This window comes from Phodopus roborovskii, unplaced genomic scaffold, assembly GCF_943737965.1.
Source record: "Phodopus roborovskii unplaced genomic scaffold, PHOROB, whole genome shotgun sequence".
Taxonomy (NCBI): domain Eukaryota; kingdom Metazoa; phylum Chordata; class Mammalia; order Rodentia; family Cricetidae; genus Phodopus; species Phodopus roborovskii.
Window position 1 is genome coordinate 11,412,311 of NW_026126517.1, and position 18,430 is coordinate 11,430,740.

Sequence of the window (18,430 nt, forward strand, 5' to 3'; positions counted from 1 at the left end):
GACTGTTTTTCCTGAAGTACCCTTGGGGTTTAGAACCCATACTTGAGAAGTAGGAAAATAAAAGCTAACTCATTATATTAGTGTTCCCCGGCATCTGCTCTCAGCACACATCAGTGTTTGTTTTGAGCATGCGAGGAAAGCTAAAGGGGACAGCCTTTCACAGTGCATCTCTTCACAGGTTTGGGGTCATTGTTCCAACTTCTCTCATCATTTCTTGTTTTAGGGGGACTAAATTTATTTCTCACTAAAGAAAATTTTTAAGGACAGTGTTGTCTGCAGTTTTACTTGAGCCAGGATTCTCTTGTTATTTTCAAGCAATTTTGTCCTGCTTGGGGTCTTTGATTGGTAATTGTTTATTAGTAACAGTTATAGGTTTCTTTTACAATATGGCATTAGTCATGTAAAAGGCTTTTTTTTTTTTTTTTTTTTTTTTTTGGAATACTGTTTTTTTTTTTTTTTTTTTTTTTTTTGAGACAGGGTTTCTCTGTGTAACAGCCCTGGCTGTCCTGAAACTTACTTTGTGAACCAGGCTGGCTTGGAACTCACAGAGGTCCACCTGCCTCTCCCTCCCAAGTGCTGGGACTAAAGGCATGCACCACCACTGCCTGGCCTGTAAAAGGCATTTTCAATACAATTATGTACCAAGAAGTTCGCCCTTTAAAAAAAAAAAAAAAAAAATCCAAGGCTGTCACAATGGCCCAGCAGGAGAAGACTCTTGTCACTGTGGGCCTATAGCCTGACTTTATCCCCAGAACTCACATAAAAATGCAGCAAGCAAAAGCAAAACAGAGTCCAAGAAATTGTCCTGAGACCGCCATACTCATGCCGTGGCACACATGCCTAGACACAAAGTTCACACATATACACAAACAAAACTTCTGTATTTATAAAGTAATTCAAGCTCTTCAGTGTTCTCACGGTTGTAAAGCCTATATGGAACATTATTACCCCAAAGAAACCCCTGTCACTTAGCAGGTATTGGAAACTGTTCTGTCTTACCCTGTGACCCAGTTTACTCTTTATCTCTATGGGTTTTTCTATTGATCCTCCCCTTGTTTAAGCAGTTTCTTCCCCAACTCATAGATACTTTCTTACTCCTTGTCACTGTGTGTGTATTTAAATCTAGATTTGACTTGTGAGAGGAGATATGGTAGTTCTCTTTCTGAACCTGGTTTATTTTGCTTTACACAATGATTCCAGTTCCATTTATTTTCCTGTAAACATGTGTGATAGCTAATATTAATTGACAATTTGACACATCGTGGATCAGGTCAGTCTCCCTTATGGCTGATGTGTATATGTACCACATTAAAAAAAATATTCATCTATTGATGGACATCTAGTCTGGTCCATATTTTGGCTGGGGGAATACTGTATACTATGTAACTGTGCAGTAAACATGAATGTGCATGTGTTTGTGGTTTGCTGATGTAACTTCCTTTGGGTGTATGTCCAAGAGTGGTGTGTTAATTACTTTTCTCCCTGCTGGGACACAATGCCTGACAAAAGCAACTTAAGAAGGAAGACCTCGTGTTGACATAGGATTTGAAGGAACACAGTAAGGAAAGCCTGGCAATAGGAATATGAGACAATTGGTCACATTATGTCCCCAGTGTCTTAGTCAGGGTTACTATTGCTGTGATGAAACACGGTGACCAAAGCAACTTGGGGAGGAAAGGATTGATTTGGCTTGCACTTCTGCATCATTGTTCATCATTGAAGGAAGTCAGGACAGAAGTTCAAGCATGGGACCTAGAGGCAGGAGCTGATGCAGAGGCCATGGAGGCATGCTGCTTACTGGCTTTCTCCTCATGGCTTGCTCAGCCTGCTTTCTTACAGAACTCAGGACCACCACCACTCTAGGAATGGTACCAGCCATAATGGGCTAAGCCTTTCCCCATGGGTCACTAATTAAGAAAATGACCTACTTGTTTGTGTCGTCTAGAGACATTCATTTAATTGAGGTTCCCTCCTCTTAGGTGACTTCAGCTTATGCCAAGGTGACATAAAACTAGCCAGCACAGTTAGAAAGTAGAGAGGTGAATGTTGCTGGCTCCAGCCTCTCTTCCCTTTTTTATTCAGTATGAGAATCTAGTCTATGAGACAGTACCATCACATTCAGAGTAAGTTTTCTCCCTGTTAAGTCTCTCTAGAAACAACCCCATAAATATGCTCAGACTTATATAGTCCAATCACCTAGGTGATTCATATATTATTTGTATTTCTTCTTTTAAGAACTGTCTTTCAATTAACTTGCCCATTTATTGATTGAATGATTTGTGGGGAAATCTTAAGAGTCTAGATATTCACCTCTTCTGAGGTGTAATTGACCAGGATTTTAACCCATTCTGTAAACCATCTCTTGACTCTACTAATTGTGTTCTTTGCTATGCACAGGCTTTTTAGTTTCATGCACCTGCAGTTTGCCAGTTCTCAATATTATTTCCTGAGCTATTAGAGGCTTTTTCAGAAAGTCCTTTACTGTGCCTATATCTTGGAGCATTTCAGAATTTGAAATCTTATATTAAATCTTAGAATGTGTATTAAGTTTTGATAAATTTTGAACTGACTTTTGTACAGTAGGGATGTGGTTTCATTCTACTGTGGATATCTACTTTCCCCCAAATGATTTCTTGAATCCTATGCATGCATCTGGCACCTTTGAAAACAATTAGATGGCTGAAATTACATGGCTCATTTTCTAGAAATTCCATTCTACTCTGTTATCTTGAGGTGAATACACAGAGACGCAGAGACAGAGGGAGCAGGGCCAGAGAGAAGAAGGGAGAGAGACACAGTAACTTGCCATGTTGTTTGGGCGCTGTAGTATCATTTCAGATTAAGTCTTGTGATACTATTAACATTGCTTTTGCTTTTCCTGCTTGGATCACTTTCAATATTCAGGGATCTTATCGGTCCATTTAAATTTCAGGATTCTCCCCCCCCCATCCCCCCAGTTCTGTGAAGAATGTTGTTAGGATATTAGTGGGGATTACATTTTGGTAATATAGCCATTTTTACCATGTTACGTCTTCCAATCAACAATCATGGGAAGTTTTTCCATCTTTTAGTGGTTTGTTTGTTTAGTTTTTTGTTTGTTTGTTTTTTCAATTTTTCTTTTGTTTCTTAAAGTTTTCATGATGCAGATCTTTCATGATGCATATACCTCTTTGCTTAGGTTTATTCTTAGGTCATAATTTTATTTTTTAAGATAAGGTAAATTCTTTTCCCCCTTGATTTCTTTCTCATCATGCTCATTGTTGATTTATTTTAAAAAGCTACTGAATTTTGTATGTTGACTATGCATCTAAGAAGTCTGGGGGATTCTTTAGGGTCTCCAAGTTGTCTGCAAATAAAGAGAAATTTACCCTCCCCTTTTTATATTTTATATCCCTTTGGTACATTTTTTATATTCTTTTGTTCTAGTTAAGATTGTAGGCACTATACTGAATTAAGAGTAGGTTGGTTACCCTTATCTGGTTCCTGGTTGTAGAGGCCATACTGTCAGTTCCCCTCTTACTGTAATATTGACTATAAGGTTTGTCATACATAGTCTATTATGTTGAGGTATGTTCCTTATAGTACCTTTACTTTTTTTTTTCAAGAATTTTCATTGTTTCTTGAACTTTATCAAAGATACTTTTTTCATCTAATGAGATTTTCCAGATTTCTGTCCTTACGTTTGTATATATGATTCCTTTTTGTTTGTTAAACCATCTGTGTTAGGTAGTTTGTTGTTGTTCTTGTTGTTTGTTTTGTTGACATGACACAAGCTAGAAACCTTAATTGAGAAAATTGCTTCTTTATTACATTGGTCTGTGGGCAGTTGATTAATATTGATGTGGGAGGACCCAGCTCACTGTGGGCAGGTGGCCCTTGTTTATCTAAAAAAGGAAGCCTAGTGAGCTATGGTCAGTGCAGTGATTTGGAAGAAAATGCGCCCCCTCACCCCCCCACACAAAAGAAAGTGGCACTATTAGAAGATGAGGCCTTGTTGGAGTAGGTGTGGCCTTATTAGAGGAAGTGTGTCACTGTAGAGATAGGCTTTGAGGTCTCACATATGCTCAAGCCACGCCCTGTTGCCTGTTGCTCACAGAACTCTCAGCTCCTCTCCAGCACCATGTTTGGCTGCATGTCACCATGCCCCACCATGATGATAATGAACTAAACCTCTGAAACTATAAGTCCTCCTCCATTAAATGTTTTCCTTTATAAGAGTTCCTTCACAGCAGTAGAAACCCTAACTAAGGTAGAGAGCAAGCCAGTAAGCAGCATTCCTTCATTACCTCTGCTTCAGTTCCTGCCTTGAATCCCTGCCCTAACTTTTCTTCAGTGATGGATCATGACCTAGGAGTTGTAAGTTAAAGTAAACCCTTCCCCAGGTTGCTATTGGACATGGTGTCTTATCACAGAAATAGAAAGCAAATTAAAATACAACCCTTGCATCATGAATCAAAACTAACATTGCCATGATGTTTGTTCTTAATGTGCTCTGTATATGTTTAAGTAGTTTAATGCGAGTTTTTGTGTCTATATTTATTATGGAAATTGATCTCTGATTTTTCTCTGTTGTGTTTTTATCTAGTTTCAATATCAGGGTAACACTCAGATTCACAAAAGGGTTTGGCAGTGTTCCTTCTCTTTGTATTTGTGGAACAACTTGAGAAGGACCAGTGTTAACTCTTCTTTGGAAGTCTGGTAGTAGTGATGAATCTTTTCAGTCCTGAGATTTTTTTTTTTTTTTTTTTTTGAGGGGGGACTCTTTACTGCTACTTCAATATCGTTGCTTGTTATGGATCTTTTCATGTTGTTTGTGTCTCTTAATTTTGCTAGGTCATGTGTGTCATGGAGCATTTTTTCATTTGAATTTTATAGTTATTTCAGAATACATTTTCAAGTTATTTTTTAATGATCTGAATTTCATTGGAATTTTTTATAACTCTTTTATGTCTTTTGGGGGGTCTTCTGTCTATTTTGGCTAGATTAGATAAGGGTTTACCAGTCTTTTTTTCCCAAAGAGACAGCTCTTTGGTTCCTGTTTTTGTTTACTCTGTTCTCTTAATCACCACTTCATTAATTTTTTTCCTGATGTTTATTAGTTCTCTCCTTTTGCAAGTTTTGGATTTGGCTTGGCCTTTTTTTCCTAAGACTTTATAGAGCACCATTAAGTTACTTATTTGAGCTCTATTAGTTTTTAATCTAAGCATTTATAACCATGAACTTTTATTTTTAGAACTGTCTTTGCTGAATCTCAAAGATTCATTTTAATTGAGCAATATTTTTATTTCCTCCCTGGTTTCTTTAGTTTCCACTTACTTATTCAAGAGTATGTTGTTCAGTATCCCAAGTATTTATGTATCTTGAGAATACATAACACACACACACACACACACACACACATACTTGTATTATATGATATTAATTTTAGCTATATTCCACTATAATCTGATAAGACAGAAAAATCTCGACAAATTTACACTTGCTAAGACTGATCTCATGGCTTAAAATGTGGTCTGTTTTAAAGACTGTGACCAGCCCTCTGAGAAGAATGTATATTCTGTAATTTTTTAATGGATTTTTGAATATTCTGTTACATACATTTGGTACAGTTTAACTCCAAGTGTATTTATTGATTTTCAGTCTAGTTGCTCTCCTTATTGGTAAGAGTTGGATACTAAATTCTTCTATTGTATTCTGTATTTAGTCCATTAACATTTAGTAAGATTTAAGAAAATATTCCATCATCTATTTTATCTTTGTGAGTTTAAAGCCCTATATATAACTTACCTTTAATCCTAACTAAGGAAAACTATAACCATAACTATTTGTCTTCAACTGCTTCAAAAACCACAGAAGGATAATATATAAACTCTAGAAATGACTGAGACAACTCACTGCCTGGCCACCCGAAGTTCTTTTGTAATCTTCCATCTTTAGCCCATAGGCCATAGTGTGTCTGGCAGACTCTTCAGCAAAGCAGGAAACTTTAAACTGTCTTCTCATATTGGCAGTTTGTCAGTCACTTTTCTCTGTGTCCTGCAGACTGTCTGGCAGACTCTTCCATGAAGCAGGAACTCTGTAGCAATGTCCATCTTGAATCAGCAGTCACTTTCCTGTGAGTCCTGCATGTCCAGTTTATACAGCATAAAGTCAAACAGTCCAGACAAGAGCAGTATCTTGTCCAAATGGCTAGTCTTGCCATATTGGAGGCAAACTCCATAACGTGTTTCTTTAATGTCCATCTTCCTTTCTGATGCAGGTGGTGTTGCCAGGAACATTCATGTCTCACTGTCAAGAAAAAACCCTAAACCATTTTAAATGCCATATTCTGTAGGTCTTTGAAAGGTTTGAAGAATGCCTATTTATCTCAAATACATCTCTGTATATCTAGAAATCCTAACTCACCTAGCTATAAGTTTTGACTATTATAGGTAACTATCTAAAATCTGTACTAAATTATACATTAAATTTTTAAATGAGCTATATAAACACAATACCTAAACAAAAGGAGAAATATACATCTCACAAAATTGACATTAAATTGTATCAATAAATGAAAATCCATTCCAAAACAAAGTATTTATATCTATACCATAATCCCTTTTTACCTTTAAAAAGAATTGGCTATGATCATTAACCATTTATAACCAAGTCCATTTAAATGAAAACAAACATTTATAAACAATATTTGGGAATTTGGGCGTCGTTCTTTCCAAACTACTTCCTGCTGGTAAAGGGCGATGTCATGGGAGATCCTGAGAAGACGCAGAAATCTTGGTTGTAGTCTGCAAGGCTGCTTTGTCCAAGCTGTTTTGAATGTTGAATCACCTGGTACTCTGTTTCAGGGGGTCTGGCTTGCTCAAACCACATTAGTCTGGAAGGAATCCACAGCTTTTCATTTTCTGTGGAAACAAAAATAGAAATCCTTTTCCCCAGTAACTTGTCCTTGAACTTAAATTTTGGAGTCAAAGCATTTTTAAAATATATAAATTGAATTGATCCAGTAGCATTTGTTTTAATGGTTGTTGTTATTTCCTCAGCAAAAGATACTAAGACAATATAACACCATACAGTAACCAGATTCTCTCTGAGCTTTTTATCTTTACGTGGCTTTATTATTACTGTTTCTTTTACTTTTTATTTTTTTTATTTTTTGAGACAGGGTTTCTCTGTGTAACTCTTATCTCTCCTGGAATTTACTCTGCATACCAGGTTTACTTTGAAATCACAGAGATCTGCTTGCCTCTGTCTCCCGAGTGCTGGGATTAAACGTGTGTGCCACCACACCCAGTTCCTCTTTGTCTATTTAAAACCATTTTATTCCTTTTCTCTCCCAAGCCTATGTAAACATTTAGTGCTTTTTCTTAATGTTAATCTGTCTTTGCTGTAAATCTTTATCTTTTTTTGGCCATGAGTCTTTTATCTGGTAAACAACAACATTGCTAAAATGAAAGTCATTGTTGTTTTTGCCGCGATTTACCAAATATGGCTGCGGCTATTTTAGCACCACGTTGGGCGCCATCTGTAAGGAGTAAGGTTTTTCCATCTGCTGCCGTTGGTCTTGTCCTGCCGCTACGCCAGTCCCAAATAATACACAGAGACTCTGTATTTGATACAGTGCTGTTGGCCCGGTTACTTGTTTCTTATCAGCTAGCTCTGTCTTAATTATTAACCCATTTCTATGTATTTCCACGTGGTCTTACCAGCGAGAGGCGGCTGGCGGTTCTAGTCTCTCCAGATTCTCCATCCTTCCTACTTCCTCTTTCCTCCTCGTCTCCTAGTCCCACCTATCTTGCTTTCCTATTGGCCAACAGTGCTTTATTCATTAACCAGTATGAGAAACATATACAGAATGACATCCCCCATCAGTATTCTCTTAAAGCATATCTACTGTATTATGTCTATCAGTATTTATTAATGACATTTGCTACACATATATTAACAGCTGTTATCTGTGTGTTTCCCTTTGTTAGTATCTAGTAGCATTTTAATATCTTTTGCTACTTTTGGATTGTAATCTACTTCACATATCAGATTTCCTCTGTTGCCTTGATCTCAGATGTGAGTAGCTTGATACACATGTTTGTATTCTTTTACTCAGAGTCTGTGGTATCTTTGCCATTAAATTTCTTGGAGACATTTCATAGTTGGATCTTTTAAAAATTCCCGTAGCCAGCCATTGTCTCCCAGATAAAAGAATTAAGACCATTTATGGTTAGAGTTCTCGCTGAATCCTATAATTTTTGTCTTCTTGGTTGGATTTTTTTTTTTTTTTAAATTATTTGCTGCAGTGTTAGCTTGTTGGTCATGAATTGCTTTAGTTTAGGCTTTTCTTGAAATGTCCTTATTTCCTAGCCAGTTTCAAAATATGTCTTTGCTAGATACAGCAATGTTTTTGGTGACTCTGTAGGATCAATTCCTAGTACCACTCAGAGAGAAGGAAAGGGCTCTTGTAACAGCAGCAGTAGGGTACCAAACAAGATAAAGAAGTACACTGAAACTCATTTGGCAGGTGTGGCAGCAAGGTTCCCCTTTTCTCCATATTATCTCCAACATAAGCTGTCATTGGTGTCTGATTTTTGCCACTCTGACAGGAGTAAGATGGTATCTCAGAGTTGTTTTGATTTGCATTTCTCTGATGGCTAAGGATATTGAGCACTTTTAGCCATTTTGTGTTTGTGTAAAAACAGATAACTTCAGAGTGTGTCAGATCCCCTGGGTCTGTATGCCACCTGATGAGGCTTCTGAGAACCAAACATGGATCCTCTGTAACAGAAGTATGTACTCTTAATCTCTGAGCCATCTCTCCAGCCCCTAAAATCTATTCTTTGTTATTGTATTTGACGCTTCTCATTCTCCACATCATCCAGAGGCTTCCAGAAGCTTCCATTCTAATAACTTTATAATGGTTTCTGTGGGATTTCCTATATTAAAAATCATATGTAAATATACTAGTTCTGTTCCAGGTCAGATGCAGCTTTTATTTATTAAATTTTCTTGATGGTTTTCTTTGGTGGGACCCGTCAGCACAAAATTGAATAGGAGTTGAAAGCGCTTAACACTCTTTTTACGCACAATCTTAGGGGATGCATTCAGTGTCTAGCCGTTGAGGGAGATGTTATCTGTTGCAGATTCATAGATGATCATTACCAGACCAAGGAATGTTCCCTCTGGTTCTGGTTTGTTCAGTGTTGTAAAAATGGTGGTGTCAGATTCATTTTTGAAAGCCAGTTTGTCGAGGTCTTGGTGGATTTTTATGAAAACAAAAAAATACTGTAATTTCTTCAGCATTGTTTTATCTGTTTTCCTGTGTTATAAGTTAAAATTTTACTAGCCTTTACATCCCAACTTTGGTAGCTTCAATTAGAGGCATCCTATAACTTAGTTTATCTTTGGCATTAAAATTATTTGTATTAATCACATATTTTATCACATTTTTCAAGGGAAAATAATGTTCTTATAATAATAATAATAATACTGAAGCCTTTACCATTTAGAAAGTTAATCACGTATAGAAAAGTTTATATTTCAGAATTGCAAGTCATTGTTAATTATAAATCATTAGTAGAAAAACAAGTTTACCCTCAACTGCTAATAGTTTATTTTTTGAAAACAACTTAGAGTTGGCTTAAGGAAATGTGCATTCCTAATGCAGATTGAAAGAGATGATGCAAATTCAATCAGCCTTGGGCTTGTTTCACACTTTAAAACTGTCTTTGCCTACAGTATAAACAACTTGAATGTTCTATTTATTTTTAACATTGCCATCTGTCACTGTTAGATGCCAAATCGGAAAGATGCAGCTATAGTTTGGGCCTGAAAACTTAAAGCTCCCTATACTATTATACAACAAGGGCAATAGGAATTTTTTTCCTTTTAAAGATAGGGTTGTGTAGTGATATCTTGCATGAATAAAGCCTGTCTGAAGGTCAGAGAATGGAGCTTGCCATAGTGGCTTTATTTGCACAAACAAGATATCACCATGGGTTGTTTTTTTGTTTTGTTTTTCCCTTTTATGTTCTTAATTTGTTCAATAATTTGTGTAGATGAAAAGGAACCTAAGTTTTTGTGTCCTGACCAAAGCAGCCAATATCCATGGTGCTTAAGGGGGAAAAAAGTAAAAGTTTGAGAGAATAAAAAGGAAAGAATAGCAGTGAATAATTAAATGTAGTTTGATGGAAGAAGCTGCAGTTAGTTGTGCTATGTGGAAAGGAAATATGTCTCTTTGGGTTTATGTTGCTTGGTGTTCCTGGAGGAACTAGTGGTATCTTTTACTGGTTTGGAATTGTCCTCAGCTGTTGTCTCCTTTCTTTTTCTACCGATATTCCTTTCATTCAGTGATACTGTCTTACTGATCTTGGATTCTGTTCTGTTGCCTATATTCTCTCATTTCTTTATCTGGATACTTTCCATTGACTTGTCTTCAAGTTCAGTGATTCTGTCTTCTCTGTATAGTTTTCTCTTAAACTTACGTAATAAATTCTTAAGTTTTCATGTCATGGTTTCATTACTAGAATCAGCATCTAATCTTTTAAAGATACTTTCCTTGACATTCTACATCTGTCATGTTATCTAACCTTATCTGTGAGAGGGAGAGAAAAGAAAGGGGAGTAGGAGGAAGGGGAGGGAGAGGAGTCAAGAGAACCGATGAGAAAAACTGGTGGAAAAGAACAAAGTTTGCTTTTTGTATTCCTTCAGGCTATCTTTTATGACTCCAACTTCCCAATGTTTAAAATAAAAAAAAAAAAAAAAAAAAAAAAAAATCACTGGCCCAAAAGATTCTAAGCAGCCTTATTATCTTCAATATGAGCTTCAAAGCATAGCACACAAACATTACAACCATCCAGCATACAATATGAAATAATCCTATAAGGAACATAAATATTTAGGGTGTTAGAATGTGAAATTAGCCAGACAGTGGTCACACCTGTCTTTAATCCCAACACTCAATAGGCAGAGGAAGGAGGATCTCTTGAGTTTAAGGCAAGCCTGGTATACAGAGTGAGTTCCAGGACAACCAGGGCTGTTACATGGAGAGACAAGCAAACAAACAAAAAAGGATGTAAAATTAAAGTGTATTTTTGAAGTATGAATATCTAAACACAAATGACTAGGGACTTAGATAAACCTCTCTGATCATTTTTAAAATAGTTGGACAGAAATTTTTCATAAGCCAGTACTGTGGCCATTTAGCACTTTTAGCAGAGTAGTAGTATTGGGTTCTCTCCTAGAGCCTATTACCCATGTAGCCACATGTTCCTGATAAGTTATCACTGTGTTCTGATCGATCCAAGCATCTGTCAGCCTTCATCAGAGAAGCTTCTCCTTGGAGTGGATGGCAAGTAACACAGAACCCCATCTGATCAATGTGCAGAAAACAAGACTGTAGAGTGTTGAGCCCCAGATTGGTCATTTCATTTCTCTTGCTAGGCTCAGGGATCTGTGCAGAAGAGGGAGCAGAAAGATTGCAAGAGCTAGAGGTGGTGGTGACTTCAGGAAGCAGTGTTTTCTAGACACAACAGGACAGGTGATAGTGTTGTGACAGCAGGCATAAGATCTGTGCAATTTCAGCCAGACAAAATCCCATCATACAAGGCAGGGAGGTAGACATGTAGCCCCTCCGCCAACTGAGAAGGCTTTAGCATTTGGTGACTGCTGTGAGGGAAAATTGTTTGTTTGTTTTTTCATTTGTTTGTTTTTGTTCTTGTTTTTTAAATCTGATACAACACAGCAGGCCCCAATCCCAAAAGCAGCTGGGCCACACAAACTGGACCAGTTGGGGAAAGAAGTGAGTTTTTTAAAGGAATGTCAAAGTAGGGTACAATGAGATGGATGGGCTGACAGGAGGGTGACAGGGGAGGAGTTGGGGAGGGTGAATCTGTTCAAAATGCATTCTGTGTGGGAATCTGTTACCCTTCTGAACTCTGCAGGCATCAGGAATACAAGTGGTACACAGAAATATGTGAAGGGAAAACACACATATACATATAATAAATAAATATTTAAAAAATACATTGTATGAAATTCTCTAACAATAAGTTTTAAAAATCTTAAAAAGGAAATATTAAAATATCAATTTGAAACAATAGTTAATAAAACAATAAGCAATCAGAGTTAAACTAAAGTAAAAAGAGATCTGTCTGTCTGCGCGTCTGTCTGTCATCTGTTCATTTTTCTCTGTGCTGGAGCTTAAGCCAGGTCTCAGGTATGCTAGACAAATTCCTACTCTTAGCTGTGCTCAGTTCCTATTCATTGATTCTTGTTATTTAATCTTATGGTCAGAAGTTAGATCTATGTAATTGGAATAGATTTTTTTTTTGTTTAAAACTTTTTCTAATACATCACAGATTATTTTTGTGTACTTAATGTGTGTGTGTACACATATGTGTGTCCATGTCATGATACATATGTGGCAGTCAGAGGACAGCTTGCATGAGTTAGTTCTCTCTTTCCATCACGTGAGGATCAGGGGTGGAACACAGATCTCCAGACCTAGCAGCAAGTGCAGTTACCTGCTGAATCATCTCTCAGGCCCTAATCATAGTATTTATAGCACAATGGTGGGAGAAGGAGCCTCTGTAGATGGTCACATAAATAGGCTTGCATGGTGTATTTTTGTTCTCTGCTTGGTAATAGCCACTTTTGTTTTCCTCTGATAACAGATATTGAAATAACTGAGCTTTCACTTTGGATAAGAATTTTATAGTTAAAACATGTAACTGATGAGATCTTCCAATTAATTCAAGAAGTAATTTAATATGGCACCTTATCAGCCTGAATCAGTAGCACAGTTTTGAAATTAGAGAAACACACACACACACACACACACACACACACACACACCCCTAAACTAAAAGTCTTCATAGATTTCTGTTTGTTTCTTTGTGTTTTGAGTGGTGCTGTGGGTGGAGTCCAGGACCTTAGCTCCATGCTGGACAAGGGCTGTGTCCCAGAACAGCATTCCCAGCCTGCAATGTTGAATTTATTTGTTTTTAATTATTAGTTCTTTGAGAGTTACATAAATTCATTTTTATTATACCACCCCTTTCCCTCCTACAGTGTTCTTTTAAGGCAAGACTTCCTTCTAATGTTCTTCTAAGAAAGTGGTCTAGTATCTTGCTTGCTTTCTTGTTTTATTGTGAAGTTGCTAATTCCAGTTCTTTCCTTTATTTCTTCTTGCTTGCCCCTCCCTCCCTTTCTTCCTTCTTCCCTCCCTCCTTCCCTCCCTCCTTACTTCTCTGTTCTCTCTTCCCATCCCTGCCTTTCTTTTTGCTTTGATTTTCCAGCTCCTTTATTGCCATGTTCCTTCAGTGTCATTTTAATTGAAGTGACTGCTCTTTTCCTTATCCTATTTGGAATGTTGTCTTAAATATTCTTCCTGTTGCATGTTAACAAATATGAGGTTGGTACTTTTGAGTATCGGGTTTGGGCTAGAGAGATTATTCAGTGTCAAAAGCAATGGCTGCTCTTCCAAAAGACTTAGCACCCACATGTTTTCTCACAGTGCTATATAACTCCTGTTCCAGTGGGATCTGATGCCTTCTTCTGGCCTTTGTGGGCACCAGGCATTCAAATGGTACAAAGGCATGCATGCAGGCAAACCCCTCATAACAGGAATAAAATGATAATAAATTTAAAAATGGAGAGTCAGGTGATAAAACCATACCTTTGAAGGAAAAGTCAGGGGAGTGGTAGAATGTCTGAATCAGATTCTTCTCTGAATAGATTGTAAAGATTATATCAAGATAATATTTTCTTATGCTTCATGAGGAAAAGAACCCTAGAAAATTTATGATGGCTTTTTCCTTCCCATCTCCTTCATTTTATGCAATTTTGCACCCTTTGTGCCGATACATACTTGAAAACAATTTTTGACATTTTTAATGATAATGTTTTTTTATTTAAATTTGAAGCAAGCTTGTTTTACATGTCAATTCCAGTTACCTCATCCTCCCATCCTCCCCTATTCTCTCCACCAACCCCCATCCCATCCCTTTCTGCTCCCCAGGGAGGATGAGGCCTTTCATGGGGGAGTCTTCAAAATCTATCATTTGGAGGGGCCTAGGCTCTCCCCCATGTATCTAGGCTGAGAGAGTATCCCTCTATGTGGAATGGGCTCCTAAAGTCCATTCGTATACCAGAGGCCTCAAAGACTGCCCAGTTCTCCTAACTATCACTCCTGTTCAGGGTGTCTGGGTTGGGTCCTATGCTGGTTTCTCAACTGTCAGACTGGGGATCCATGAGCTACCCCTTGTTCAGGTCAACTGTTTCTGTGGGTTTCTCTAGCCTGGTCTTGACCCCTTTGCTCATCACTCCTCCCTTTCTGCAACTGGATTCCAGGAGTTCAGCTCAGTGTTTAGCTATGGGTGTCTGCTTCTGCTTCCATCAGCTACTGGATGAAGGCTATAAGATGGCATATAACATAGTCATCAATCTCATTATCAGGGAAGGGCATTTAAGGTAACCTCTTCACTATTGCTTAGATTGTTAGTTGGGTTCATCCTTGTAGGTCTCTGGACATTTCCCTAGTGCCAGATTTCTTTTTAAATCTATAATGGCTCTCTCTATTATGGTCTCTTTTCTTGCTCTCCTCTATTCTTTTCTTTGACTAAATCTTCCTACTCCCTCATGCCCTCCTTCTCTCCCCTCCCACCATGCTCCAAATTTGCTCATGAGATCTTGTCCCTATCCCCTTCTCAGGGGGACCATGTATGTCTGTCTTAGGGTCCTCCTTGGAAAACAGTTTTGACTCTAATTATGAACAAGAGCTGTTTCCATTAGAGACATCAAAAATGTTTCCTAACCGCCCCCATATTCCCTTAAACATTTGTTAGACGTCATTTCAAATATTAGTTTCATTCATTCATCAGAATTATTTATTATCTTTTATGGTGCTAGAGATCTAACCCTGGTCCTCATTCATGCTAGACCAAGTGCCATGCCATTGAGAAATAATAACACTCTGACCTCTGGCAAGTAATTAACTGAGTGCATAATACATGCTGTAGCTAAAATAGAATACAAGTGGAATTTTAATCTTGGGGGAATTGAGAGGAAGCAATGAGAGGGTATGGTGATGAATAAATCTATATGGTATAATATGGCATATTATATGGAACTATATGGTATATAGGTAAGTGCTGTGGAGAAAAATGCAACTAAGAGAAGAGTTCAGAGGCTGAACATCTGGGATATGATTCATATAAGGTTGAGATTTCAGGAGAGTAGTGTGTTCAGGGAAAGAACTGTTGGAGCATCACTTATGAGCAAAGATTTGAAGGGAGTATTAAGACATCATGCTGTGTCAATTCTAACTTGTGAAGGTGCTATCAAGAAGGCCAGGGGAGCTAGAAAGAGAATGGAAAGTTTAGGTAAAAAAGGGAGAGGATACCTTCACATCCTCTGGCTCTCAGTGCTACTGTGGGGTTTCATTGTTACTTGGGAAGGTTATAAAAATTATAAACAAAACAGTTGCTTGATCTAAGGTACTTTGCTAAAAGGATAATTTTGGTGGCTGACTTAGGGGTAAGAGAAAAGAGACTCGCAGTGGCTATTGAGGTGACCAGGCAAGAGATGATGGTAGCTTCGACCAGTATGTGGAAGATGAGAGTGATAAGAAGTGTTTTGATTCTGGATATATTTGGCCGTAAGATCAACTTGCAGACACACTGTGAAGGCTTTGACTTATTCCAATAAAGTTAAGAATATAGCTAGTTGCCTTCCCAGTGAATTTTCTTGTGCCTCCTACAATCCAAGGCACATCCTATTCCATTTGTCATAGATATATAGCTCTAAACATTTTGTTAAATATGAAAGAAAAAATGACAAATGATTTCCCCAGTGCCATAAGTGATCAATAGTTGACACAGTACAGTCCATTTTCCAGTTAGAGGTACTTTTCGAATTCTCATTTTGAAATAATGTCTTAGAAGAAGTTGCAAATATAGCACAGAGGTCCCTTGTACTTGTCACTCCTCCTCTGACTTTTACATCTTACATAACTTGCTAGGTGGTGCATTATCAAAAGCAGGAAATTGGCATTATCCTAATACAGTTAAACATAGCATGGACTTTAAACCCAGGTCTGCCAGTTTTCGCATATATTTTCTTGTCTGTTTCCAGACAACAGTCTTTGGTTTTAACATGAGAGTAGCTATTGGTAATTAATTGTGCAGTTCTCTCACCTCTACGTAAACTTTCATGGAATGTATTTATTGGTACTTGTTAATGTTTTAAGTAATACAAGAGCATTGTGGCTTGTACTTGTACTAGCAAAGTGGCTTTTACATTATTTAAGTTTTTCTTCTTTTCCCACCTTTATTCTTTGTGGTATGTATGTGTCTAGACGTTTGTGTGGGTGTGTGCACATGCTTGCATTCGTGTGAAGTCCAGAGGCTGATGTTTGTGTCTTTCTCAATTACTCTCCACCTTATTTTTTTTTGAGACAGTTTCTCACTGAGCTTGGAGCTAACCAGTTCAGTGAGAGTTTTTGGCCTGTTAGCACCAGGCATTGTGTGTGGATGCTGGGATCTGAATCAGGTACTCATGCCTGTGTGGAGAGCACTTTCCCAATTGAGCCATTTCCCCTGCACCTGTCTTTGCTATTTCTCTCTTCTTTCTCTGCCTCTGCCTCTTTTCTCTTTCCCTCCTTACTCTCCTTTGCTTGTGTTTATGTTGAGCAAAGAAAGGACTGGGAGGGAAAGTTGTTTTTAATTTGAAATTAAAGAATACATTTTAGGAGCCTTACATCCTGTTCAACAAAACCCTCAAGTCCACAACTGTTCCACTAGTGGGAAATTAACTTACTTTTTTCCCACCACACTTGGGATTCTCTGTGTCCTTTTGTATTTTAAAATCAAAATAATTATTATTTTTTCTTTACTGTGGCTTGCCATCTAGCAACAATTTTATATTCAGAGCTATGTTCAAAAAATGAGGAAAGAGTAAGTATAGTCAACAGTCTGGCATGGCACATATAAATCCTCTGTATTGTCTCTGCTGCCTAGTTGCTATGCGGCTTTGGCACATTGCTCAGCCTCCCTGCCTGTCTGTAAGATCAGATAACACATCAGCTTTACAGAGTTAAGATGAAGATTTTAGTACTTAGAATTGTGTCTGGTACATAATAATGATTTTGTTGAAGAAAACAAGATCTGATGGTGGAATTTACATATTTACATTTTAATTAGTAAAACCTCAATTGGAACTGGAAGAATGTCAGTGTTTTCCAGGTCATTTAAAAAAAAAAAAAAGTTGCATTTCAGTGGTGACACTATGTAGGTTATGTGTTTATGTCGCTAACTAATGATAATGTCTCATTGTCCCAAGTTGAGTCTGGTTGAATGCTTGGTTAATGGATGTTGCTGAGGATTGCCTCATTTGCTGGTAAAGTTTCTGGTAGAGCACAGGAAGTACCTTGGAATCAGTGGTGAAGTGAGTCTCAAACCTGTGCAATCAAAGTTCATTTTGGAAGTTCCGGATTTTCAGTTCTGAACAAACTCTTTTTCCCTAAGCCAGACATAATTGTTATTCTCAGAATTTTTCATACAGACCCGTGTAAATGGATGCGTTTCAAAACAGGCCAGTAGTAAAACAGTCACAGCTTACTATCAGCAAAGTCACTGAAAGATTTTGTCCTCTTAGCCTGTGGCAGTGGGTTTCATGACTCAGCTTTTTACTAGCAATTCTTCCTACTTGATTACTTATTTTTCTTGCTTTACTTTGGCCAAACATAGCTCATTTTGTCAGATACATTGTCCCCACCCACTTGGCAAACACAAATAACTAAATAATAAGTAACTGGAAAAGCATGAAGGGCACAGTTAAACGTCGGTTTCCTAGGCTGCTTTCTGAACAGGAAACGCTCACCTGTGGGAGGCTAATGGGTGGAGCCGCGCTGGTGAAGCCTGTTTTGCAAGTGTGAGCTTACTGTGGGGCGTTCCTGTGGTGTAGCAAATCTGCCTGGCTGAGAGAGGAGGATTAAGTTCCTGAAGGCAGAGCTCTCACAGACGCTGGCTCAAACAGGCCTGAACTCTGGGCCAAGTGCTTCTAAAGGGGGACCTGGAAACAGCTGACATCTGCAAGTGTGGTGGAGACCTGGCCAGAAGCGCTCACGTGCTGGATAAGGTCTGAGCTGGTGTGACTCCGCTGAATCCTTAAGCTATTGCACCGAATGCAGAGCCTGCTGACTCTACTGCTAAACACAGTCACGGAGTAATTTTAAATACTGAACCTAAAACTTGCACCACAGCAAGAGGTAAGGATATTTCAATCCCTCATTGAGTATTTCATTCAAACTACTTTTGAACTAATAATTCCTTGGAGCTATTTTTAGATCATATTTTGGCACATGTTTCCTCGGTTCTCAAGTGAGTTGTGGTTCAGAATGTATCTGGAAATTGAATAATAGCATTAATATTTGTCTTGTTTG

At 37.9% G+C, this 18,430-nt stretch overlaps 1 protein-coding gene across 4 annotated transcripts in view; it reads left to right on the top strand.

Annotated features, from left to right (window-relative positions):
* The window catches only part of Arhgap32 (Rho GTPase activating protein 32), a 230,322-nt gene that overhangs the window by 176,604 nt on the left and 35,288 nt on the right, over nt 1–18,430 (top strand). The window contains exon 1 of one of the 4 annotated variants that reach the window (XM_051197029.1): nt 17,970–18,256. The exons of the other annotated variants lie outside the window; for them this stretch is intronic. The gene's annotated coding sequence lies outside the window, so the exon portion shown is untranslated. Of the gene's footprint in view, nt 1–17,969; nt 18,257–18,430 lie in introns of those variants that run through there. 4 annotated transcript variants of the gene reach the window in all.